At 39.9% G+C, this 27,673-nt stretch overlaps 1 pseudogene; it reads left to right on the plus strand.

Moving 5' to 3' along the window:
- The first annotated feature begins 20,802 nt into the window (after positions 1 to 20,802).
- On the plus strand, positions 20,803 to 27,372 carry LOC145241604 (histone-lysine N-methyltransferase SETMAR-like; annotated as a pseudogene).
- Positions 27,373 to 27,673: the final 301 nt, after the last annotated feature.

Here is a 27,673-nt window from a genome sequence, read left to right on the forward strand (position 1 = left end):
ACACGCTTTACTTTATATACACATATACAAGCTTTACTTTATATACACATATACAAGCTTTACTTTATATACACATATACAAGCTTTACTTTATATACACATATACAAGCTTTACTTTATATACACATATATACGCTTTACATTATATACACATATACAAGCTTTACTTTATATACACATATACAAGCTTTACTTTATATACACATATACACGCTTTACTTTATATACTGATTTATTCGAAAGTAACTCCTTCTTATGAAGTGCTTGTAATCCATAATTGAAATATAATCCTTACAAGAAATTAAAATGAGAATTTGTATAACATGAGGTTATATTTAGAATTAAATACAGGCGCCCAAATTAGATAGTAGCTATGCAAGATATATGGAGACTGCATCAACTAATTTCAGAAGGGACATATTTGTGTTTCTTTTACTAATGACCCAACACTTATCGAGATTAAAAAAATATTTGGAGATTGAGGTTGATAGATCGACAAATGAATGATGATGGATATTATGAGGGGATTTAAAATCTCCACATAACACCCCTAAAAATCAGCTGATTAAAGAAAATCATGTTTCTCTTCGTCAAAAAATATCGCTCACGAAATGAAAGGATTAAAGGAAACATAAAGGGGGAAAGCTCTCACTTCTGCCCTCTCCTATTAAGTTAGTGTAATAATTATATTTCACTAATAAATGATAATAGAGGAAAGTTAGTTTTCAATGACAATGTACACATATAGGCGTAACTGTTACATTCTCCATGAATCTAATAAGCGCAACGAACGCGTTTTCCCTGTAGTCATATCTCTCTTATGTGCTGTCTCTTTGTCTATCTCTCTTAGCGTATATTTTTCAGACTCCTTTTTATGTGTATTCAAAAGTCTAACATCAAGCATTTAGTTCTTGCGTGTATAAATAAACAAGCTAATAACTATCTTATTCATAGCACGCGCGCGCACACACTACCTTGTATTAACCTAACTCCTTTATAGCTTCTGTCTTAGCGTTGTTTATTTAAATGCATATTTTGTATTCTATGACAGTACCTGCCTTGTAACTGCGGTTATGTAGTTGTTATTAAGCGATCCGAACTCTCACGATTACGGATGTTTAGTCCCGATATTGACAACAGCAAGCTTCACCAGTTGTATGTTTAATTAGGAAGATTTGGCTCACAATATGCAAAGTGACGGCGCTTAAGCACTATTACCAGTTTAATCCGATTACCAAATATAGACGCAGAAACAACCAGAGAAAAACTGGTTATGATGCCAACATTTCCGAAACTTTAAATAGAACCGTGTTATTCGGGTAACTTTGATACTATTGTGAGGAGAAGGTTAAACTTTCGTGGGTTTCACTTGTGCTGCCAGTAAAGATGGATAAACATTTTAGATTGTTTTACGAATTATTTCGTTTTTTAACATGCCGCCCCTTTAACTTTCTTTAGGGACGCTATATAGTTACAGTAGGTCCAAAAAACAAACCCTTATTTTTTAGAATATGGATATATTTTATATGTAGATTTAACTAGAACATGTTGTAGCTATTTTGACAACATCTAACTTGTTGCTAAAATCCTGATAGGAAGGAATTTCCTTCCAGAAGACCCATTATGCTATCAATGTATGCAGTAGCATATCTAAAGTACTCGCGTTTCCGTTCCATCATTTCAAAAAATATAGCTTGCCTATTTCAGCCATATGTGGTTATAATGGAATTTAAAGGCTATAAAAACATGGAAATTGTTCCTTGTACAAGTTGAAAAATACAGCGTCAAATATTCACTTGATTTAGAGTACATTAATAATTATAAAAGTAATGCATTGTCTGATAAGAGTAATTCCATATAGAGCCATTTGATTTTGTTCTATTATAGCCTCCGTTAAATCTTGAGAGACAATGTATAACGACTGTAAGATTAGCTGCACGTGTAATTATGATGCAATGGTCGCTCAATCTCCAACCGCATTTCTTCTCTATTGACTAATGTTAATCGCAAGGAGACGTCAAGGGCGACTGGAAACAATGCCGAGATATGCAGAGATTACATATAGCTCTTGTTATTCTAAAATGGTCACTTACTTAAGTACTGACCAGACTTGCAGAGTTGCTTTGGTGATTTAAATGAGAACCTATGTATCAACGTGATAATACCGCATTCTTTCTATATGTAAACGATTTATACTAAAACATAATTACATTTGTTTATGGTGGAGTTTATTGCTACTTTTTCAAATTGGATATTAATGGATATACATGTACATATGCACGTATCCAGTTACTGTGCATTATTAGATTTGGTGAGGAGGATAGATTTTCAATAGTTTTAGTATTTGTTAGTGCTATTGTCATTTGTACTTTTTGGTATTTTGTATATATTTTTTTCTTTTCGTTACCTACCTTTCTTATTTATATAATATTCTTTTTGTTACTTCCTTAGTTAGGCCTACGTTACGCTTTGAAGAAGGAAAGATACACTTTTTGAAATCCAAACTGCTTCAAGAAAGACCAAATTCGCAAATGTTAGCTTTAAAAGAGTAAATCCGGCAACCCTGGACCAAAATATGAAAATGAACTCCCTTTCATATAGCTTCGTTTTCGAATATACTACTACTACTACTACTACTACTACTACTACTACTACTAATAATAATAATAATAATAATAAATAATGATAATATATGATCATTGTTGTAATGGTGTGAAAAGGAACGCGTAGTAATTTCGAGGTGCAGCGGTTCTTCATCGAGGAAAGAAATCACCGAAAACGTTAATTTAAAAACAGGGAATCATTGAAACCGGTCAAAAAATATTTCGTACTTAGAGGTGCTGGACTGAATCAGTAAATTAAAGATTGTCTCTTATAATATGATTTTATTATTTGTATTGAACTATGTAGCACAATATTATATTCTGACCATTTATTAATACATATTAATTCATCTTATTTTGGACAGTGTTTTATTTTAAATACAATAAATCATATTTTTATTGAATAATAAATAATAATATATAAATCATTTTTGCTGAGTAATGTGTTTTTTGTAAAAAAACACACACTTTTTTTGTGCTATCAAAAATATCGCTTTATCAAAGTTGTTGATTAAATATATTTCTCCTTCAATGGAATTTCAAGGATCATGCTAGTTATTAAATAATTAAATAAGAAAGTTGCGCGAAAGAGTACTTCGTGTGTAAATCTTCGATCCCGCTAACTATAATAATGCATACGAAACTTATTAAGCAAAGAGCCGTTTTATTATTAGTAGCACTCACTATAGATCCTCATACGGGTCGTCGTCAATGATTCTTCACTGATAATAATCGGCCGTGTTGTGATGTGAGTAACACCAAATCTCCACAGATTCCTCCTTATCCGATAACCATTGCAAATGACTTTGCGTTAGCGCAACAACAGTTTACCATTGATTTATTGCTTGCAACAACCACTGCTCAGCTGAGATTTAAAAGTCTCAGTAGTATCGGTAATCTTTCCCTTCTACCTGACATACCTCAGCTATCTGTTTGGTATCACCAAGTATGATGCCATCAAAGTGTCTGCGTGTGTTTTTAGGAGGAATTCATAAGATTTCTACCCGATTCAGCTTTTCTTCTTCTTCTTCTTCTTCTTCTTCTTCTTCTTCTTACTATTATTATTATTATTATTATTATTATTATTATTATTATTATTATTATTATTATAAACGTCTGATGGCCATAAATAAATATTTGCCGAGACGTATGTTGAAAAAGACCGCAGCTTCAAACCGTGCACACAACTCCATTGCCAATTCCTCTTCGCTCTGAAAGACGACATGTCCGAATTACGTGATCGTATCCAATTGAGGAAAAAATTGCCAGCCGGTTACCGGAAAGCCAATATCCCCCGGTGGCTCGAACCAAGTCTTGCACACGTGCGTCTTCATCTACAGTCGGTTAAACTCGATTCCTGATATATTGTTATTAGCGTAAAAGAAAGCCGGAGGGATTGGTGAGTCGAGATCAAAACGACCTTTCCAATATTCATCACAATGACTAAAAACAACGGAGAAAAAGAGTGTTTCCTGTGAACTGTCTGGTGTTTTGTTTATTCTTTTTTCTAAATTTCACCTCATTTTTTAAAAAAACAAATTTCCGAAACTTTTCCTGGTTATATATTTTGGAGTACAGTACTATCACACTAAAACAATGGTTCTCGTAAGATCACTGATCTTAAACGGAGTTTGGACTATTCAGTACTAGTTGGGTGAATATTTTGGAATATTGGATGCTGTATGTGAGCAGACTGCGATACCAATTGAACAAAAATTTACAAATAACGTTGCCAAACCTTTTAATTTTTTTAACAAACATGGTATGATAAAATCGAATGGAATTCAGTATCTAGGGCTACGAAATAATCAATGTTTTCATTAGATCATAAGTAGGGCTATGACAAGAGAATGTTCTTATTGTTTTGACTGTGGAGTATATATCTCACACAGTTAATCAATCGCGAACCACATCATCCTATCTAAAAACAAAATGTATATCAATATATACTCCTTAGTCCAAACAATAAAAAGAATATTCTCTTGTCATACCAAAATCATTAGATACGTAGGTTTTTTTATTACATCATCAAAGTTAAGCGAGTCTAGTCTGTGCCAATGACAATTTCGGAATATAAAACTCTATATGTAGGAAACATCAAATTGAAAACTCTCTTTCTCAGAAACGTCGCACAGGAAATGTGAAAAAAAACCCAAAAAAAACACAAAAAAAACAAACAAAAAACAAAGGAAGCGAGAATTGCAAATGTTGAAAATATAAAAAATCCTAATTATATATATAATAATCACATCGGTTTTAGTTAGATCACCAAAGTTAAGAGATGTCGAGTCTGACCAATACCAGATGAGTCACTAATTTAGAAGACAAGGCGCTGTATACATTCAGTAAGTACGTATACTACCTCAAGAAGATGATCGCTTCTACGCCTCACAATTTCAGATCACTTTCGCTCAAGGTGTAGCACCTGTTAGCCTCTCTCTGATAGTCTGAAAAAGTTACGATACAGAGGATATCTTGAGGTCATGTGTTGAATACAATACATCTAGAAAAATTAGGAACTATGTTGAAAAACCAAAACCGCATACAGGAAGTCCGTTGGCCTTGTACAGCACTCTGATAGTGTTACAAACAAAAGCACTAACTTCCAATTTGCCATGAGCGATTCCGGTAGTAGTAAGTCTCAGAAAACTCTCAGGAGAATGGTCATGTCAGTGTGTAATATTGTTTAACTTTATATAGCGAAACATACTAATCTAATAAGATTTTCCTTGTTAGACTAAGGAGAGAAACGGTGTTTGATTATGATCTCTTTTAAAACATATTCTTATAAAAACGGGAACGTCCACGCATCTCGTAGATTATTCTATGAATTTCATATTCAACTAACATGTACCAAATTATCAAGGTAAAAAAAAAACACTTGAGCATAAGCCTTAATGAGATGTGTGGATTGTCGATTGAATGATGAAGAATATTATAAAAGATTGAAGATGATTAACGAAATGAACAACATTTGATTACGTGTTAGGATGTTTTATGACAACTGAGTGTGGACATTGCATATGAAAATTACACTGTTGAAGCACACAAGTAAGAAAACCCTTGATAATATGCTGCACAATTGGGAGTCATTCGAGAAAAAACTCTGTTCATGGAAATTCCGTTTTATGTTAGGCACATGGAGGAAGACAGGATGGTTTTGTCAGTCGGCTCAGGGATTTAATCTTCAAACTAATGCGAATCAACAAGCCACAGATCATCTACTTAATATCTCAGAATGTTTCCTGAATGTACGTTATTATAATACCAGTTGTTGCAGCAACACTATGTTCAAGATAAGTCGAGTGCAGCAAAAGTGCAGATACATTATTTCTTGCTTCAACGTGATTCATCTGCGGCTACTCATGCATCAAATTAAGGATATTTTTCACCAGAAACGAACATAAAAGAGAACATGAAATTTATCTTGCCGCGACATCCGAAAATGATTCACTGTCAAAGATGAAAGCGTCCTTCATTTGACGCGAGCTTGGATCATACGACCATCAAACAAAAAAGTCTCCTTTGTGATCGGAATTGCAAACACGTATAACATTTAATTGGTCAACAAGCAGTGACAGACTCAATCATGGTTTGCTATTTATCTCCGTTGAAAATTGACCATTTGACCATCTATATAATATACAATTCCAGGTTAAAGATATAAAAAAAACCAAAAAAAACAACCAATTTAACGAGATTATTCACAGTGCTCTGTTATGAGTAACCAATGACCCCATCAGGTGACCCAAGTTCTTTTCTTTGAAAGATTTTGTTCTGTAATGATTACCGAAAGACAACTAAATTACTTCAATACTGCAAATATAAAAGAGGGTCACGTGTTTGCAAATCGTAGAATCAAAAATTAAGAGAGGTAGAAAGGAAAAAGCATAGAAATGAGAGAAAGTAAAGGAGAAAAGAAAAGAGAAGGAAAATAATCAGATAACAAAACCATAATTTAAGATGCTATGTGATATCTATTATTTTTACAATTTATCTTATAAAAATTGAATCAACGAAAATAAAAATTTAAATTTTAAAATTGAAAACTGGAGTCACTTGATGAGATAATTGGTTATTACTGTGACAACAGCATAGTCTTTTCATTGTTTTGACTATCAAGTATATATCCGACACAGTTAATCAACAGAGAACCTCATCACTCGATATAAAAGACATATAAGATATTAATTGATATATACACGAGAGTAAAAATAATGAAAAGAATATTCTCTTGTCATAGGCCTAGTTATTACCAACTGACTGACCGAAACATTGCCATGTCTGTGAAGTGGCCATGTAAAGTTTTTATCTGAATATAAATACACGTATATCTTGCTCTTTTGTTATTGAACATTATTAATATTATCGTTAAATGTATTGGTTTTCAGCTTTGAATATCTTTAAGCCAGAATAATATCAGCCCTTTCATTTGTGAGTGCTTTTCTAAAATTGGATTATTACCCGCACTCATGAAAAGGATAAATGTTGACATTTCCCTAAAAACATTTTAACTACCAATAATTGGAATTACTTTCTTGTCCTTACAAAGAAGATGGAAAAACTCCTTACACGTATAAAATATAAATCACGTATTTTTTTTCTGGATAACTCTAATAACAAGCAAACTGATTTCTTCGGATACAGTAATCAGAGAACTACACTTTGTGTTGAAGAACTTGGCAACGTTGAAACACGTTACTGGATATCATAAAGCATATTACGTTTCACACAAAAGAAAGAAACATATTTTCAGAGGAAATTAGATAATACTGTTTTAGAAATTTATAACTCAAAGCAGAAAACTTTATAAACAGGAGTATTATAAATTATTTAAACAATAGATTACTAAAATTGTAAGAAACCGCCTTTAAACCAAGTAAACAAAATCAACTCTTACAGCAAAATTATAACGGTTAAAATACAGATTAGTAATGGAGTCAGTAAATTAAATAGCAAAGAAGCATACATTCTGTTTAAGAGCCATAAACCAGATTTTAATAATATACCCTCTACTAGACTTAAAAATCATACGAAACCTGCAAAAGGGAAAATTATGAAAAAATATTAGAAGAATAAATATTTAAATTAAATCTATTTACAAATCAAGCTGTGACCAAGGCTGTTAGTTGGTTTACTAATATCGAAAACAAAGTAAAATCAAGTTTTCGAAGATGTAATAGAATTTACTACCCTTGTCTCAGAGAGCTATGGCAGTTGAATTAATATTATAGATAAGTGTAAGAAAAGAGTATTAATCAGTAAAAGTGAACAGTGGACTCGTTGATGTTTAGTTCATATAAGATGACAGAGTTAGTAGGATTTAGTATATAATCGTATTATCTTTCACAAGATGCACTCGTCTGACCGAGCGCACTGTCAGTGGTCCACCCACTCATTATCTGTACCTGAATATGAACGTACATTCTATGAACAAAGCTTCTTTCTTAGAACTGCACGCCTGTGGAATTGTCTTCCGTTTTCCTGCTTTCCAGCTGACTACAATATGGTTGTCTTCACGTCCAACGTAAACAAGTTCTTAAGTTTACAAATTTACCAAATTTCCCTTGCTGACGGTTGCTGTATTGTCCAATTGACTACTGTACACTCTTAAACCTTATCCTCGAGTGGTCTCTGGTCTTGATAAGTGGTTATGCCTGTGTAAAAATAGATATATTAAGTGAAAACTATTGTTTTTTTATAGTGACGATAGTCTTATGCTTGTAGAAATTTTGACGGACCAAATGCGAGAAAATAAGAAAGAAATTAGAACAAAGTATAAATAGAACTTTCTTCAAATCTAAAAATTTCCTTGACGTAAGCTTACATTTAAATAAAGGATAACACAAAGCATATAAAAACATGACGAAAATCCGATCTACTTTCATCCATTTCTTACCATCTAAAATCTGTAATAAACCATATCCTTAAATCCATTATACAAAAAATAAGTAATAACAGCTCGAACAAAAACATATTTTACTCTCACGAAACATTCTACAATAACTCTTTTAAGGATCATGGCTATATAAATACGCGAATATAATACATTAAGTTTTTATCTTACAGTAATGCCACTAAAAGTTAGAAGAAAAATATTTGGTTTACCCCCTTTTCAATTTAATGGTTGAAATCAATTTTGGTAAAAAATTTCTCATTTAGTAACATTTCTCCCTAAATAAAATCCTCCATAAATTTTTCAATGAAAAGCACGTCAAAGTAAGCTATAGTTGTAGTTACAACTTAAAAAATAATTAAAAAAAGATAATCCGAAAAATTTAAGTATAAGTAACGATCCCAAACTCAAAGAATTTTAATATACTAAATCATGTAGCTGTATAAAGAAATCAGAATACGACCCTAAAAGGAATCAGAATAAAACCCTTAACGTACCTGTCTTTCCACATTTGTAGTGTAGCAACCCAAAATTACTACTAAAGAATATCCGAATATGGATAAGTATTATATTGTTATTGTTAGCGATACGTTCAGGGAAAGGGGTACCAGTCATAAATGCTCTTTCAATAATTCTAATTATACAACGAAAACGTTACTTTCTATAAATAACTAAGTAAAATGAAATAACTTAAAGAAAACCAGTGCGTGCCAATCTTTACTTATATTTTATGAAAATAATATATTAGTAGATTAAAGGATAGAGATAGGCTCTTAAATAAAACACACGAAACATTTATAAATTGTTGGCCTTATAAATCATATCTTAGCAACCTAAATACTAAATCACCGTGGAAGACTTAGTTGGTTTGTCCTGCATATTGAAATACGAGTATATTCAGCAGAGATCGACCAGTCTCCTGTGCATCTCATGTAGGTCGTTACAATCTGTAGAAATCCAGAATTTGTCAACCATGTACACACAAAAATATTTATTTAATGACAAGCTATATGGAGTTTTTCCTGCAAGATAAATATATAACGTACTAACCATGATTTTGCAAAGCATCGGTGACTCTAGATCTTGGTCTTATCATGATAGTGATTTATTTACCAAATACATTCACGCGGTTCTTGATACATAGTTTTGGTTTACAGGATTGTTAGCTATTAGCGATCTGAAAATGTCCTCTCAACGATTGAATTATTTCGTCCAATTTTTTGGAAAGTGTTGTTGACGGGCAGAATTCTGAAGCGCATAGTATCAATGCCAACCTGCCTAAATGTCCATGATGTTCCAAACGTTTTTACTTATCTTTATAAATGACTAGCATTTCAGTCCGGCCTTGCCCGGGTGTTTGGAGGTGTAAGTTGTGTAAAAAAAAAGAAAAAAGCGGTAAATTTAAATAAATATTTACCCCTATTATGACCCCTTAACATTTATTGTTTGTGGCTCAAATCAAGTTAGTAAGTTATAACCATGTTCAAGGAACCTATATCTAAAATTTCATGTGTTAAGACCCAAAATTGTCAGAGGAGTTTGGTAGAGTTCTCAAAGATCAAATCGTTGAACTTTTACCCCTTAACAGCCAAAGTTCTGGCCAAACACCGACCAGAAAGATTTTCCCAAATCTCAGTACCCTGTATATCAAATTTTGAGTCTGTAGACTTAAAATTGACAGAGTTATTGCGCAGGGAAATGTACCAAGACAGACACACAGACAGACACACATACACGTTCACTTTTATAGACTAGAATTTCAGTCCGGCGTTTCCAGGGTATTTGGATGTGTGTGTTGAGCAAAAAAAAAAAAAAATGGTCGTAGAAAGGCAGCGAAGGGCGAAAATCACGGGGGGAAAACCCTGACTTCTTTGTCGTTACAACCACAGCCAGACTGGAAGTGACGTAGATTAAGGCTAGAAAATAGAAAGGAGAGGATGACTTTCAAAAATATCGGCCAAAAAGCGACCCCCCTGTAGAAAAGTTCCCAGTTGAAGGTAAAGATATTAATTTTTTAGCCAATTTTTCGATATTTGTCGTCTGAAAGGTCGCACTTCAAAACGATACTGATCTTGTAAAATTTTGTCGCCTCTGTTAAAAGTTTTAGGCACACAAGCAAACACACATAAATACATACATATATTGGTAACTAAAAATTTTCGACCCAAACCGATTAAAAAGCTTGCCCTATTTCTGAATACCCTTTATGTAAAATTTCAAATATTTAGGTCAGAAAGTGTCTGAGTAATTTGGTAGAAACCGTAGAGCTCAATTTTAAAAAAAAATTTGACCCCTATTATGACCCCTTAACATTTATTGTTTGGGGCTCAAATCAAGTTATTAAGTTTGATCCATGTCCAAGAAACCTATATCTAAAATTTCAAGTGCTTAGATCAAAAATTCTTGAAGGAGTTATGAAGAGTTCTCAAAGTTAAAATTATTGACCCCTTAATAGCCAAATTTCTGGCCGAAAACGAATTACACAGATTTTCCCAAATCTCAGTACCCTGTATATCAAATTTCAAGTCTGTAGATTGAAAATTGACAAAGTTATTGCGTAGGGAAATGTACACACACAGACACACACAGACAGGTTCACATTTATAGATATACTAGCATTTCAGCCCGGCGTTGCTCGGGTGTTTGGAGGTGTGTATTGAGCAAAAAAAAAAAATTGGTTGTAGGAAGGCAGGCTCGAACCCGTACCGCAAAAGAGGAAAAGAACGGAAAAAACCCTGACGTCTTTGTGGTTACGACCACTCCTAAACCGGAAATGACGTAGATTTTAATTAAGGCTAGCCAATCGAAAAGAGGGGATGACTTTCGAAAATATTAGGGGAAAAAGCGACTCCCCCCTGTAGAAAAATGCCAGTTGAAGGTGAAGATATTAATGTTTTTAGCCACTTTTTCGATATTTGTCGCCTAAAAGGTCGAACTTCAAAACAATACTGATCTAGAAAAAATTCGTCGCCCCTGTCAAAAGTGTTGGGCAGACATGCAAATATACATACATACATTTACGTATTAGTAACTCAAATTTTCGGTCCAAACCGATTATAAAGCTTGCCCTATCTCTGAATACCCTTTATGTCAAATTTTAAATGTTAAGGCCAGAAATTGTTGGAGTAATTTGGTAGCGACCGCAGAGGTCATTTTTTTTTTAAACTTTGACCCCTATTCTGACCTTTTAACATGTATTGTTTAGGGCTCAAATCAAGTTATTACGTTAGATCAATGTCCAAGGAACCTATATCCAATATTTGAAGGTTTTAGAGCCAAAATTTACCGAGGAGTTTTGTAGAGTTGTCAAAGGTCAAATCGTTGAACTTTGACCCCTTTACAGCCAAATTTCTGGCCGAAAACAGATCATATAGATTTTTCCAAACCCAGTATATCAAATTTCGAGTCTGTAGACTAAAAATTGACAGAGTTATTGCGTAGGGAAATGTACACAAACAGACACACAGACACACAGACACGTTCACTTATATATATATATATATATATATATATATATATATATATATATGGATAGATAGATATATAGATTAAAAAAATATATACGCTCACATAAATATATATGGAACAATTTTGTGTTTACTTTAAGCTTTTTACGCAAACATTATTATGCATGTATAAATCATGTAAAATATCTGCATGAATATAATTACACGTAATGGTTTACTAAAGATGATCATCCCATAAGAAAACAGAAAAAAAAAACTAACAGGGAATTAATTAAAACGAATGTTTAAAAGAATATGATATTAGCTAGATCATTGCTAGTGAATGCAATCCCTACAAGCCATATATAAGAAAATTGTATTTTCTTTTTAAATAAATAGAAAAGAGAGTTCTCCTGTCTATTTTGTTTGCCCTTTGGCTGTCCCCGACGTCCAAAGGCCAGCTACCAGACCCCTCTTGGGTCTGGTTAAAGCTTTGTTTTATTTTTCTTGTTTTGCTTGCCTCCTGTTGAGGCCACTAACTGTTTTTACTTTTCTATTTTTTCCAAGTTGTCTCTCTTCCCGGGCTCGAATTAAATAGCTGGCCGGTCTGCGTCTGAGGTGGTTGGAGTCAAATCCAACGGAATCCTCAGCCAGGCCAAATCGGCGGGTCTGAGCCAGGAAAAAGACGCAGAGGGGGAGGGTAGCTGGTCCGGGCTCCAGTGCAGAAATGCCTAGCCCGGGGTCCAGTTCCCAGAGGGGGCTTCGGCCCAATCTGGGGGCTGGATCAGGCCCTGAAAAAGTTCCACCCCCACCGCCACGCGGTCCGGACTCCGCTCCTTTGCCTAGCCCGGGTTCTGGTGGTCGTGTCCCTGACACGCCCACTAGTTCAGGCCAAGTAGAGAGACTAGCAGGTACGGTCGGTGCTGCCCCCCCGCACTGGACCCGGTGCTGGCCCCCGCACCATCACTGTAGAGGAGTCTGTCGCACTAGGCGGCGGCTCCTGGAGTATTGCTGACTGCTGTCCCCGGCAGTGGTAGGTTTAGGCCAGCTGGGAGAGGTGATCCAGCTCGGTGGGATCGGCAGAGGAAGAGGGCTTTAACCGTTAGCCCTCCCGCCCAGAGAAGGACAGAACTCCTAGGGACGGGATTAAGACCTTCCACCTCTGCCGATTTCTCCACTTTGAGAACCACCGAGCTGGATCAGGCGTCACAGGACGCGGTGCCAAGTGACCGGGAACAGGCCATGGATCTATTAGTCATGATGGATTCTGACTTGAGCCGGACACTCAAAGAAGACCTGTGTTTAAGTGACGGCGGCAGTAGCAGCGAGGACGAGAACCAGTCCCAAAGAATCCACGGCGGAATTTGTAGGAAGTCTCGCCCCAGGAAGATGGGGGCCGCTCAATCTGAACAAAAGAGTGGGGCCGTTGGTCTCGCACCAAGTAGGAAGATAGCCCCTAAGCCCTCGACCCCAAAGGAAAACCCGGCAGATTGGCCATCACTGCCGGGGAGTTCACAGGCGCTGGACTCTACATGTTCATCAATCCCACTAGGGCAGAGGACGCCGCCGCCATCATCACCGAAGACACCTGCAGAGACGCAGATGCCCTCGGCAGCAGCAAAAGTATGGGGTCTCCAAACTCAGTTAGCTCCAGAAGATTACCGTCGGTTATTTGACTCCACTTATAAGGAGTTGACCGACGGTAATGTAATAAAAGCCCTGCCGGGAGCCGTGGAAAGACTAGCGAAACGAATAATATCGCTAGTCACAATAGACTCCACTAAGAAGTCTCTGACCGGCATTAATAAGGAACACATGGCGGAGATTCTCGGGCATCTCAAAATCCCTGCGACATATATTTGCCGCCGTAGTTACGCCATGTGGGACCTGCTGCTGCCAACCGACGATGACGCTCTGAAACTCTTCCATTCCGACTTGAAGTGGAAACATCTGCGCTTCAAGCCGGAGTACCTGAGCAAGACGCGCACAAATGTCTCCATATTAGGAGTTCCATGTTACATAGACTCAAAACAGTTGGGGGCTGTTATGAGTCAGTACGGTGACGTGGAATCTGTTCTCCCGGTCCGTGGTCCCCGTAATCTGATGGTAGGGGACTACTCTATTAAAATGCGCCTCGACCGGGAGGGCATTCAGAAGATTCCCCCTTGCTCAGGTGCGACACCTGGTCTATGACCGTCATCGTCGAGGGGCGAAGGCCACATTGTTGGCATTGCCAACAGCAGGGCCATATGGTTAGGGATTGTCCCAAGCGGAACCCTCAACCAGTAACACCCAAATCAAAAAGTGTGGTACCAGCAGCCCCTGAGAAGCCAGCAGGAGGGGGCGCTCCAGCATCTACAACAACTGACGGCTGGAGCAAAGTGGTGAAGAAGTCATCAAAAGCAGTGAAGACCCCATCCACAAGAGAGCAGCCCCCTGACGTACAAGGTCGGTCCGTTCCCACAGGGTCGCTATGTGAGAAACCTTCCACCAGTAAACCAGAGAAAGAAGAACTCAGTGGCCAGAAAATGAAAAATCCGGTCTCCTCATCGGACTCTGAAGGGGATCAGGAGAAAGCAGAGAAAGATGACAGCAGCAGTCAGGCTTATGTTGCAGAGTGCCAAAGCCAAAAGAAATCGAAGAAAAAAACAGAAAGCAAAAAAGACCAAGGATGCTGGGTCCCGCTCCCCATCCCCCATGAACGTAGAGAATACTGTCTCTACGGTTCAGCCACCCAAATCCCCAACTCCTTCGGCTGAACCAAAATCCCCACCCCTTTTTTATTCCCCCCCAAGCAGTTGCGAGATCCTTGTCCCGGGAGAGGCCGGAGAAACCCTGCAACAGAAGAGCTGCGTCTGCTTCTCCAATACGGAGAGAAAAATCAAAGAAGCTCCCTTATCTCCCAGGGGACCGGATATGCGACGTAGACCCCCTTCACGCTGACACTTACATCACGCAGCGTTATAGGGGTCTACTTAAGCCGCTGAGAAACTTGGAAAAATTTGAAGGGAAAAAGACCAGCAACCCAAAGAACTTCCCAAACGCCCCCTTAGTCATGATCTTTGTGCGCCACACAAAAGTTGGTCGCACGAAGGCCATGTGGAATATGATTGAGGAGGCGAAGGGGGCGTTCGAAAACATCAAACTGGTGGAAGAGGGGCACGACTCCCTCAATCAGCTGGCATCTAGATGTGAAGGACGGGTCCCTATATACGCCCACCCTTGTTTTTATAGGGCCCTGAAATTAACCTTCCCGTTGGATGTCGGAGGTATTGCGCGGGACGGACGAGTAACGACCGACTTGCTTTCGGGCAACCTCGCCCAATCTTGCGGCATCCTGGGCACTAAAGACTTTATGCCGGTGGTTGACGATGAATAGGTACAATGGCCACGTCCTTGAGCCTATGTAGTTTGAACGTACGGGGCATGAGGTGCCGAAGCAAAGCCGCTAGGGTAATGAGGGACCTCATGTCCATGAACATAGATGTGGCTACGTTACAGGAGACTCACTACAATTCCGTTGACGATCATCGGGTGCTGGAGGGGCATTATGATATCTTTTCAACATACGGTGATAGTCAAAGTAGGGGGTTTCTTTGTTAGTTAGGCGCACCCTTTCTGCAACGGTTAGCGTTGTTCACGCGGATACTGATGGTAGACTGATCGTGGCCGATGTTGCCGTGGCAAATAGAGCATTTCGAGTCGTCGTGGTTTATGCGCCCAATTGCGTACGGGAGCGGGTTTCCTTTTTCCGGCGGTTGGAGGTGTTTCTCGGGGGTTCGGAACGGTTAGTCTTAGTGGGTGATTGGAATGCCATCCTTGATCCCAGGGTAGATGAGGTGAGCGGGACTAGAGGGACGGATGGGTGTGAAACCAGTCTGTTGGACCTGATGGCTAAATGCAATCTGGTAGACAGGTATCGGGTGGATCATCCGGGGCGGTAGATGTGGACGTGGCTCTCTAGCAGGCCTTCCGTTTCAAGTGCTTACTTGGATCGTGTTGTTAGTTAGAAGAGGCAACATAGAATACATATCTTGTCCCACGTTCCACTGGTTAGGCCACTCTGACCACAAACTACTTGTGGCCAGATTAGATCTAGATAGGAACCCCAAGTTAGCCGGGTACTGGAAGTTTAATACCTCCTTACTGGAGATAGATGACTTCCGGGAAAGGCTAACTGAACACATTAAGAAGGGATTAGTGGGGACGGTTACCGGGAGTAGGTGGTGGGTAAACGCCAAATCTAGCATTAGAGACTTCTCTGTCAAATATGGCCAACGCCTCGCCCTAGATAGGGCCAAGGCAGAGAAGCGTCTAGAGGATAGACTATCCCGGGCGGTGGCAGGAGGGATTCCCTAGAAATAGGCCTAGCTAAGGCGGACCTGAGTCGTTTGGCTAGCGAACGATATCAGGGCCAGGTAGTTAGGGCTAGAATTAAAAAGATGCCCAACGAAGCTGTGAATGTGGACAGATCGGAGCGTGTCCGTTCGCTCGGGCGCAAATCGGATAATTACATTCGTAAGATTCAGAGCCTGGAAGGGCACTCCTTAGTGTCGGCTCGGGGGATTTGCGAGCGGTTTCGAGTGCACTTTGAAGATCGTTTCGCACAGCTGTCCAGACTCCGCGTCCAGGAGTTTGGTAACTATTTGGCTGGCTCGCCCCGCCTGGAAGCGGCCCGAGCGGCTAGTTGCGATGGTCGAGTTACAGAGTGTGAGGTCATAGCTGCTATGAAGCAGGTCGCCTATAATAGATCACCAGGACTCGATGGACTGCCCTACGAGCTATACTTGAGGTTGTCGCACATGTTTGTCCCGATTCTGACGGGTGTGTTTAACCACTGGTTTGACACGGGATCTATCCCGAGTCAGGTTATCAAAGGCGTGGTCACACTTCTGACGAAGAAGGACACACATGTTGGGGGGTTGGATGATTTTAGGCCCATCACGTTGTTGAATACGGATATTAAAATCCTGGCCCGAGTTCTGGCGAATCGTTTGCAGGTTGTTATCACTGACTTGATCGAACCGGATCAGAATTACGCTGTGAAGGGGAGATCAATTCAAAACAATTTACATTTGATTCGTACAGTCCTAGAAAACCTAGAAGACGACACTGAAACCGCGCTGAGCAATTTAGATAAGTCCAAGGTGTTTGATAAGGTGGATCATCGTTTCCTGATGGCTGTTCTAGAGACCGCCGGCTTTGGGTCCGGCTTCTTCAGATGGATTTCCATTTTGTATGCTCGGCCGACGGCAGTTGTGCAGGTCAACGGGGTGCGGTCGGCGCCGTTCGCGGTTTCTCGGTCGGTGCGACAGGGGTGTCCGTTTTCGCCCTTGCTGTATGTCCTCGCGCTGGAACTATTCCTTAGGAACGTGAGGACTAGGGTGACTGGACTGGCCCTGCGCGGAATTGCTCTTCCTGGTGGTGCGCGAGCCAGGGTTTCCGCGTTTGCCGATGATGTTACCGTATTTGTTTCGAGCGTCGATATTATTACGGTGATTAAGGCTCTCAAGCGTTATGAAAAAGTTACAGGAGCTGTAGTCAATCTCAGCAAATCCGTTGGCCTGAGGTTGGCCGCTTGGCGGGGCTCGAATGCTTTGCCTGGCGCATTTGTCTGGACGGATGGCCCGGTCCGGATCCTTGGTGTTTGGTTTGGGCCCAGTCTCTGTCTAGATAAGAACTGGTCGGAGGTACAGACCAAGGTCGAAGCGTCTGTGAGGGTTTGGCTTCGAAGGGGATTGTCCCTTAAAGGCTGGGCGGAGGCATGCGCCCCTTACGTGTTTCCGCTGATCCTTTACCGATTGGCTGTACTTCCTCTGCCTGCGGTCCGAATGGCGGCCTTAACGCGTGCGCTTTTTTCACTGTTGTGGAATGAGCGACGGCCGCTTGTCCGTAGACAGGTCTGTACTCAACGTCTTGTAGATGGGGGCCTGGGGATGCCTGACCTGGCAAGTCATAAAAACGCCGAAAGGTTGGCATTCCTGTGTAGAACTCTGATTGAGGATTCTGATTGGGGTCCCGCGGTTGGTGAGGCTTTTCCCAACCTTATCCCCAATCACTTAATTAAATGCCAAAGAAGGCCGAGAGGGCAATAAACATTCCTCAACGAATGCCGAAATGCGCTTAGAGCGATGCCAGGGTCCTTGGACCTTGCACAGCCTAGAAGGGCATTATATCGGGGATTAGTGGTGGGGACCGCTTCGGACCCGCTTGGGGAGCGGCTACAGCTGTCGGAGGGGGAGGTTCGCTCTCTATCGAATTGGGCGCCAGGCCGGGAATATCTGAACAATTCCGAATTTTCCCTGACCTGGCGATTGGTTAGAAACGCTCTACCCCTCAATGACATACTATTCAGAATTGGTATGGTATTTAGTCCCTTTTGTCCACGGTGCGAGGAAGATAGCTTAGAAACCGTAGAACATGCTTTTTATACTTGTTCCAAGCTCCGTGAATTCTGGGAGTATGTCAGTGAGGTCACGGCTCGCATCGTCCCCGATCAGGTGACGATCCTGGATTATGCATCCGTTGTCTACAACGCAGATCCCTTGTGGCCTAGGGAGGAACGAATGGTGTTCCTAGCGACCTTTGCCGTAGCTAGACTGGTAGTGTGGGTTTCATGCATAGAGATAGGACATGGGGGGAGCCGCCTTCTCATCGGGATCTGATTTTGTATTTTAAACACCAACTTAAAATCAAAATCAGATGCGATAGAAGGAGGTTATCTCGCTCACAGTTTAGTAGGAGGTGGATTCACACCGCTAGTTTATGTGCGTTCGTACAAAACAGGCTTGAGTACGTGTTCCCTGCCTAGGCATGGCACACGCCGACCGTAAAAGCAACCCCCAGACCAGATCAAGATAATCCCGTAGTGGATCAGTCCCTTAGCTAGTTGGTATAAATGAGTTCCATGTCCCCAATCTTTATTTTAGGTGTTAGGATACCTCCAAAGAAGCCCGGTCCTGATAATTTATTTTAGTCCAAACACGTCCCGATGTTATTTTTCTTGGAGGTCACCGAATATCCCCTTTCACCCCGCTTTATTTTGTCCGTAGCTGTGCCCACTCCCTCTTAGGAAGTGCTCCCTTGTTTTCGGCTGATACGGGAAAACAGGAAGCATTTCAAAATTAAATAGGTAAGGGCTGGTCCTGATTAACACATTTATCGCTTAACGTTTTATTTGGTTCATTTATTTTTTATTATTGTTATTTTTCTTTATTTTGGGGTGTTTTAAGGCTCTCATTACCCCCGCCCATCACCCGCATATATCATACGCATCACAATTTCATCCCTCATATATCATACGCATCACCTTCATTGTTTCATTGCAAATAAAATCATTGGTTAAAATATATATATATATATATATATATATATATATAAAAAAAGTCATTGTATATATTGTTCATGTCATCTGGGGTTTTAAGTAGATCCAACCCCTTGAGTGAATGCGGTATTGTGGTGACTGCAACTAGGTATAGGGAATAGACCAAGTGGACGACCCTCGACCCCCATTTTCTCCCCACACCCTTTTTGGCCTCATGCCACATTTTGAAAGTTTTATTTCCACATTTTATACTATTTTTCTTGTAAAAATTTTGTAAAGTTTGGAATATTCTTTTTGAATAAATATTTAAATAAATAGAAATGAGGCTTGCCTTTTTTCTGTTGTTCTTGGCCTTCGGGCTGGGATCAAAGTGTAGTATCTGCTCCGGCAGATACTGCAAGCCAAGACCATATATGGGGACAACCCCACATATAAGACCTTGGTCAATGTAGGGGAAACCCTTCATACCAATTGTCACTATCCAGCTCCCCTACTCCCCGGGGAGTTGGTCCCCATTTCCCCCTTCACTCCTCACATTAAAAATCGGCTTTGTGCCTGATTTGCTCGGTGGGGGAGCAAATAAATACCTTGCCTTTTTTCTGTTGTTCTTGGCCTTGGGGCCGGGATCAAAGTGTAGTATCTGATCTGCAGATGCTGCACTTAACATAATTTGTTCCAGTCAATAGAGGGGAAACCCTCTATACTGGGGCAATTATTATTTTTGGTCATAACCAGAGTGCCTCTTTTTTACCCTACTTTTAGGGGAGCTGGTTTTCCTCCACATTAAAAAACGGACGCTTTGCCTAATTTGCTTTCGTAGGAAATCAAATAAATACAATAAATGGAAAAGAGTATTTTTAATAAGAATATCAATACACACAAAAGAAAAACGAATTTATAGGAGTATAGATAGATATTCGAAATCATATTCTTACATCATTTGTTGACATTTATAATTAAAGAAAAGAACATTTGATTCGGACTAAAGTTAACACCTTTCTTATTACCACACCAGCCGAAAGGCCCGACATATTAAATCAACAACAGGTTTATTAATATGAATGTCTCTATTTAGAGGACAATTGAAGCATGATACTTGACTTTTGCATTTTAAATTTTAATTCAAGCCATTGTATATAATTTTTTTTATAAAATCAACAGTAGATTCTCAACAGTGCAATGAAAACTGCATTCTATTATGGAATAAATCACAGCGGATGGCATTAGAAGCTTTCTACTGGTACCTAGTGATGAATCCTTACCAAGTTGATTAAAAAATAGATTTCACCGATTTCGATGAGAATAAAAATATGGAAGTGTGAAACATTCGTTGATCCTCATTCAAAACCGGGCAACGTCGGGTCTCTCTGCTAGTACATTAATAAAACGCTGTTATTTGTTTTCTTGTTTTGAGGCTTCGGAAATAAATGTTTACACAGAAAAGCGAATACATTTTGACGAACACGCGTGAATAAAGTCATTCATTTAGTAAGAGAGGCCTGCCCGAGAGTTATTCACACAGAACAAGCGGTAATGGCGGTCTGTGCATACAGACACGACACTGGAAAAATAGAAGCAAACAAAAAAAAAAACAAAGAAAGAAAAGAGAATAATGGTCGACTTCGTTCCATTAAACTCTTGGGCATGCGCAGTAGCCCTTTGATTCCAAATAGCAATTAACTCTCGGCGGAATTGAGAGCAGATTGTTCAAACAATGAGTGGAAGACCTATTGGGTTACACAAACACAGAGTTATTATTTTTTGATTAACTAGTGCCTCTATTAAACCTCCTATTGCAAAAGACTGTAAGCAGTTTTGGAATAAAAATGTACATTACTGTAGATGAAGAACAGAAACACGAAAGCAAGGGAAGCCAGAGAATTGCTCGATAGAGCTGTTATAAGAATAGTTGGTGAATGCGGGAGATATAAATAACTAGGAATCTTTTAAGCGGCTATTACCAGATGTAAAGAGACAGGTAAAATCGTAAAAAAAAAAACAGAAGAGTTAGAAAGTCCACGGAAATGACATTTTATTGCAATAAGATAAATACAGGAATACATAATAGAGCAATATAAGCCGAATTGTTCAAATCTAGAAGAAAGAGCTCCAATTCGATATAACAGAAGTAGGAAACGAGTAAACATACAGAAGGAATAGCCCACAAATAGCCTTAATGACTAAAACCGTATAAAAAGGAAATAAGGAGGAAGAGGAGTGTTAATATTGAAGATTACAACAAAGAAAAAAAAAAGGCAAACATGAGGAATTGACGATTTATAAAGCCGGCTAAAGAAAAACTGAAAAAATATGTACATGGCTACGAAAAGGATAGTTGAACAGGGAAACTGTATCGCTTGTGAAAGTTGCCGCAACACACGATTAAACGAATTACATAAAGGCCAACATGAGCAGACTCACGACTATAGTATTAGTTTGGTGCAAAACAATATCGTTTTCCCTCATATATTATTTTTATATATTATTTCTGAAAAATTCATTGATATATATATATATATATATATATATATATATATATATATATATAGCCATATTATATATCATTGTGAAGCGCGATTTTCGCTCTATCGAATCGTGTTATTCGTTACCGTTCTCAATCTCTTCATTAATTTTTGCTGGCTTTTCGCCAGCATGGAAAAATTCAAATCCACACGATTTTCTTGTTCCAGTTCAAACTAGGCCGAAAAGCTGCCGAGAAAGCTCGTGATATCAATGATACGTTTGGCTCGGGAATCACTAACGAACGTGTGCTACAATGCTGGTTCAAAAATGTGCTGCAATGGTGACGGCCGGCGTACGGCGGTTGATAACGAACATTTGAAAGCCTTAATCGACACCGATCCACGACAAAATCACACGAGAAGTTGCTGTTGAACTCGAGGTCGACACATCAACAGTCGTTCGCCATATAAAGCAAATAGGGAAGTCAAAAAAGTTGGATAAATGGGTGCCGCATGAATTGAAGGATAATAAAAAAAATCGTCGTTATGAGGTGTCTTCGACGCTCCTTCTGCACAACAAAAAACGACCCATCTCTTGAGCGGATTGTGACGTGTGATGAGAAGTGGATCCTCTACGATCACCAGCCACGTTTATCCCAGTGGTTGGATGCCGGAGACGCTTCACCACACTTCTCGAAGCCGAAACTGCACCTAAAACAAGTTATAGTTATTGTTTGGTGGTCTGCGGCCAGTCTCATCCATCACAACTTCTTGGATACGGGCGAAATGCTGGTGTGCCGTCTTCCTCCGGTCATCCAGTGCGTCCCCGGGTTACGGATGGGGGCACCCCCTCTACTTATGTAAAGTAGGTAGAGGGAAGCTTCGAATAACCAATAAGAAGCCGTGGACAATGAGGAACAACCAACTGGTGTGCCATCTTCCTCCGGCCATCCAGTGCGTCCCCCGGGTTGCGGATGGGGGCACCCCCTCTACGTATGTAAATAGGTAGAGAGAAGCTTCGAATAACCAATAAGAAGCCGTGGACAATGAGGAACAACCATGAAAAATGCCAAAAAAAGAAATTCAAACTAGACGGCCGTCGCCCAGGATAAAAAGGGCCCCTCAACCTGTTTACGCACCAGGCAAGAAGAAGAAAGAAATGGTGTGAATTTTCTTACCTCAAAAGGTGGTACCCCAATCACCTCAGAGGTCACACAAGGACAGCAACCAGTCCATGACCAAGATAGACCAAGCGTCCTCCCTCCAGCCCGCTTGACAGATCCCAAAAGAAACAGAAAGGGGATTAAAACCCAGTCATGGTCTGTCGAGCAAAAGAAGATCCTTCTGCACTGCTACCACTACTCAAGGTTTGAGAAATGGGGACGCAGCCCAGGAAAGATACTAACCGAGGCTATAAAAGCATCAAACCTCCCAACAGAGAAAAAGCACACACCTTTACACAACCTGCGATCCCTCATCTCACAGATGGGAAGATATATACCACAAGAGAACGTAGATATCATTAGATGAGAGGCTCTGAAGACTGCAGAAAAATATTACCAGAAGGTAGAGGATAAGGAAACAAAACTTAGACAGGAGGTGGTATGGGAAAGGGAAGAGAGGTGGACACTTACATGGGCAACGGATTATGCTAAACAAAAGCATAAAAGACAAAAAGAAAGAACAACAATCTGGAGGGGGATCTTTTTTCATTTTTATCCTGGAAAAGCAAGCATCTCTCCAGGGAAAATTACATCACAACGACATAACAGCCTGAAATTGTTCACCACAAGAGAACTAGACTACATGTCTTTAAGAATAACAGCTCTTTTGGTGAACAACTGATGCCCCCTGGAAAACCCAATAAAAATTCCCACAATAGACTTACTCCAACAACAACCACCAACTTTACCATCAGAACCCATCCAAATGACCCAGCACATGCCCAGCTCTCCTGGAACTTATGCGCCACTGGAGTCTCTGGCTGACATGACACCTGCCTTCACAAACTCTCTGCTGGAAACCCCACAAACACCAACACAGGAATCTACATCACCTACCAGGATACCATCACCTGCATCACCGCCACAATCACATAGACACCTACTAGCATCATTTGTACTCCAAGAAGCAGATAATGAACAGTTAGCTTTGGAGGAGGAGCTCAGCAACACAATTGAGGAGGTGAGGTGTACGAGAATGAAGGACAGACCACGTTTGTCCAAGATCTAAGCAGCTGGAAGAGCAAAGAATGTTATAGCCAAAGTTAACATCGCTCTCAAGAGGCTAATTCCAACAACAGTAATGCTCACAGAACTCAACCGTATCACATATGCAGCTGGCCTCTATGTTGACAGAAAAATTAACCTTCGAACATTCAATCACAATCATCGAATAGGGCCCAAAGTCTCTAGACAAACACCTCACTGGAAGACCAAGCTGCAAAAACAACTGAACCTCTGCAGGAAAGAACAAAGCCAAATAAAACGATTCCTTGCAAATCCCTCGGTACAGGGTAGACTTAAGACCACCATCAAAAAACTCTGTACCAAATACCAACATGAGAAAATTGAGGGATTACATAATACAGCTAGGGAGTTGAAAGGAAAAATACCAGCACTTTCCCAGAGAATTAAAAACCAGGAGAACAAGATCAACTCCCAGATTCAAAATAGGCAGTTTAAAACAAACCAAAGCTGATAAGAGACACCATTACTGTAGATAGTCGACCTGCAGAGGAAGCCCTGGAAAACTACTGGAGGCCTCTATTTTAAACAGAAGGCAAATAAAATCAAGAGGCCCAGTGGATTGAAGATATTATTAGGCTCAATGAAACCAAGCCTCAGATGCCAGAACGAGTCATAACTCCTGGTATGATAACAAGAAAACTGGCACAATTATCCAACCATAAAGCACCTGGCATCGACAATGTCCAAAACTTTTGGCTGAAGTAATTGACTGCACTCCACCACCAATACAGTGATTGCTTCAGCAGGATGCTAAGAGATGAAGAAGCAACACCACCCTGGCTGACAGAGGGGGACACCAGCCTCATACCCAAGACCAAGGAGACACAACGGCCAAATAAATACAGGCCAATATGCTGCCTTACAATTACCTACAAGCTTTTCACTTGTCTGATAGCCGATGGTATATATGACCATCTATCTTCTAGGACCTACGTTGAAAAAGAGCAGACAGGGTGCAGAAGAAAATGCCTCCGTACCAAAGACCAGCTAATAATCAACAATACCGTCCTAGAAGACTGTAGGAAGAGACACAAAAACCTGAGCATGGCATGGATTGATTGCCAGAAGGAATTTGACAGCGTGCCACATTCATGGCTACTTCGGTGCATTGAGTTATACAAAGTCCACCCGGTAATTAGACAAACACTGGCTGCTCATCTTCAGATGTGGAAAACTACAATATCATTAAATCACAATGGAGGAAAAAACCATCATCCCTGAAGTAAAAATCAAGAGGGGAATATTCCAAGGTGATAGCTTATCTCCCTTACTCTACTGCATGGCAATAGACCCACTAAGCAAGCTCCTGAATAAAAATCCAAGCGCCTACAATTTGAGTCAGGGACGCCATCGAGATCCAAGCAAGACAATAAGCCATCTGCTCTTCATGGATGATCTTAAACTGTATGCTAGCTCTGACACCGATCTGCACCACCTTCTGCAGGTAGTACAAAAATTCTCCAGATATATCGGAATGAAGTTTGGCCTGGATAAATGTGCCAAATGTACACCCAGAGCTGGGAAGAAGACCCACACAGAAAATATGCAGCTTAATGAAAACATCGACATCAAGAATCTAGAAGAGCATGAGCCCTATAAGTATCTTGTCATTGAGGAAAACGAGAACATACAACATGCCAAGATGAGGGAGAAGATTAGTAAAGAATATGTACGCCGGGTGGGGAAAATATGCAAAACCCAGCTCACCAATAAAAATAAAATTACTGCCATAAACCAGCTTGCTATGCCAGTAATAACATACAGCTTTGGTATCATTGACTTGCCACAAAAATACATCAACCGGCTAGATGTAAAAACACGGAAGCTACTAACTCTTCATAAAATAATATACAGAAATCAGTGTCTACCAAGGCTGTATTTGCCCAGGAGAGAAGGAGGTCTGGGACTCTCAGAGATTAATCATCAACATAGGGCAACTATTGTGAGCACCGGCCAGTATCTGAGAAGCTCCCAGAATGACACCCTCTCAATAGTATATGAACATCAAGAGACAAGAGCCAGCAAAACAACATCAGTCACTCAGCTGGCCAAGTATTTTGGTCAGGGCTGTCTGTCAGATGAGGACGAAACACCAAACAAGTGTGCCACAGAAATAGCAAGAAAGAGCCGGCAGAAATATACCGAGACCTTTCAACAGATGAATCTTAAAGAATGGGAACAACATCAGCGTGCAAAGTATTTTCTGGAGGAACTCTCTCAGGAATACATAGATAAAGAAGGTTCTTTGGACTGGCGCAAAAGGGGATCCCTCCACCACGATCAGGAAAGGGTCATAATGGCTGCCAAAGACTAGGGATTGATGACCAATGCATTCAAGAAGATGGCAGGGATCAGTAATGACAATAAATGCAGGTTCTGCCATACAGAATTGGAAAGTGTTGGTCATCTGATATAAAGTTGCAAAGTTCTTCTAGGGGATGGCTACTATACAGCGAGACATGACGGAGTATCCAAGTACCTCCACTGGGCCATCTGTAAAAAATTAAACACCCAGTGTAGCAGCAAGTCCTGGGAACATCAACCTGAAAGAACAGTTGGAAATGACTTATACGACCATGTAATCCCTACAGCCACCTACCTTGAAAATGCTGCTGTAAAACCTGAACTAGTTATATGGAATAAATCAGAGAGAGTTGCAACCTTGATTGAAGTGATGGCGGTCTGAACAGAGCTGAAAGAGAGAAACAAACCAAATACCAAAGTCTCATGTATGATATGAAAATAAACTGGAATCTTAAGGGGATATCAATCATACCAGTTATCATAGGTGCCACAGGACTTATGAAGAAGAACCTGAAGTCCTACCTAATTAATACCAACCAAGTGCAAAAGAGATTCAGACAATTGCATTTAAGGGAACAGCGAGGATACTAAAAAGAGCTCTCGGTTGGTTTCAATAAAAAAGCGGGGCAATGTTGGCAGCTGGTTTGGCTGCCCCATACCCAGCATTACAATCTTCAAAGGAAGAAGAAAAAAAGCGAAATGATTACAGCTAAGAATTACTGCCGACAAATTGACGAACTGCACCAGACGCTCCAACGTAGTGTCTGAGATTAGTCAATATGACGGGACCACTTCTCTTCCATGACAACGCCCGTCGGCATGTTGCTCAACTGACCCTGCAGAAGCTGGAAGAATTGAGCTACGAGACTCTGCGTTATCAACCATAATCATCAGACCTCTCACCCGCCGATTATCACTTTTTCAAGTGTCTCGACAACTTCCTGCGCGAAAAATGCTTCAAAAGCCGAGATGATGCCGAATCTGCCTTCAATGACTTCATCGATTCAAGAACTCCGGATTTCTATGTTAATGGGATAAATAAACTTGTTTCTCTTTGTGTCGATTCTAATGGTTTTTATTTCGATTAATAACGTTTATTATGACAGGAGGTATGATTTTTAAAGTTTAACATGATTCGATAGAACGAAAAACGCGCTTCAAAATGATATATAACGTCTCTCTCTCTCTTTATCTCTCGCTCTCTCTCTCTTTCTCTCTCTCTCTCTATATATATATATCAATGAATTGATTCAGAAATCATATGTAAATGTAACATATGTGAGAAAACGATATTGTTTGTGCATCAACCTTATATAACCCAAGTCGGTTAAATTATTCCGAAATTCATACTCCATATGGGGAGAGCAGGGTTTTTGGTTACTATTCATT

This window comes from Euprymna scolopes, chromosome 20, assembly GCF_053919585.1.
Source record: "Euprymna scolopes isolate OS-2025 chromosome 20, ASM5391958v1, whole genome shotgun sequence".
In the NCBI taxonomy this organism is placed as follows: domain Eukaryota; kingdom Metazoa; phylum Mollusca; class Cephalopoda; order Sepiida; family Sepiolidae; genus Euprymna; species Euprymna scolopes.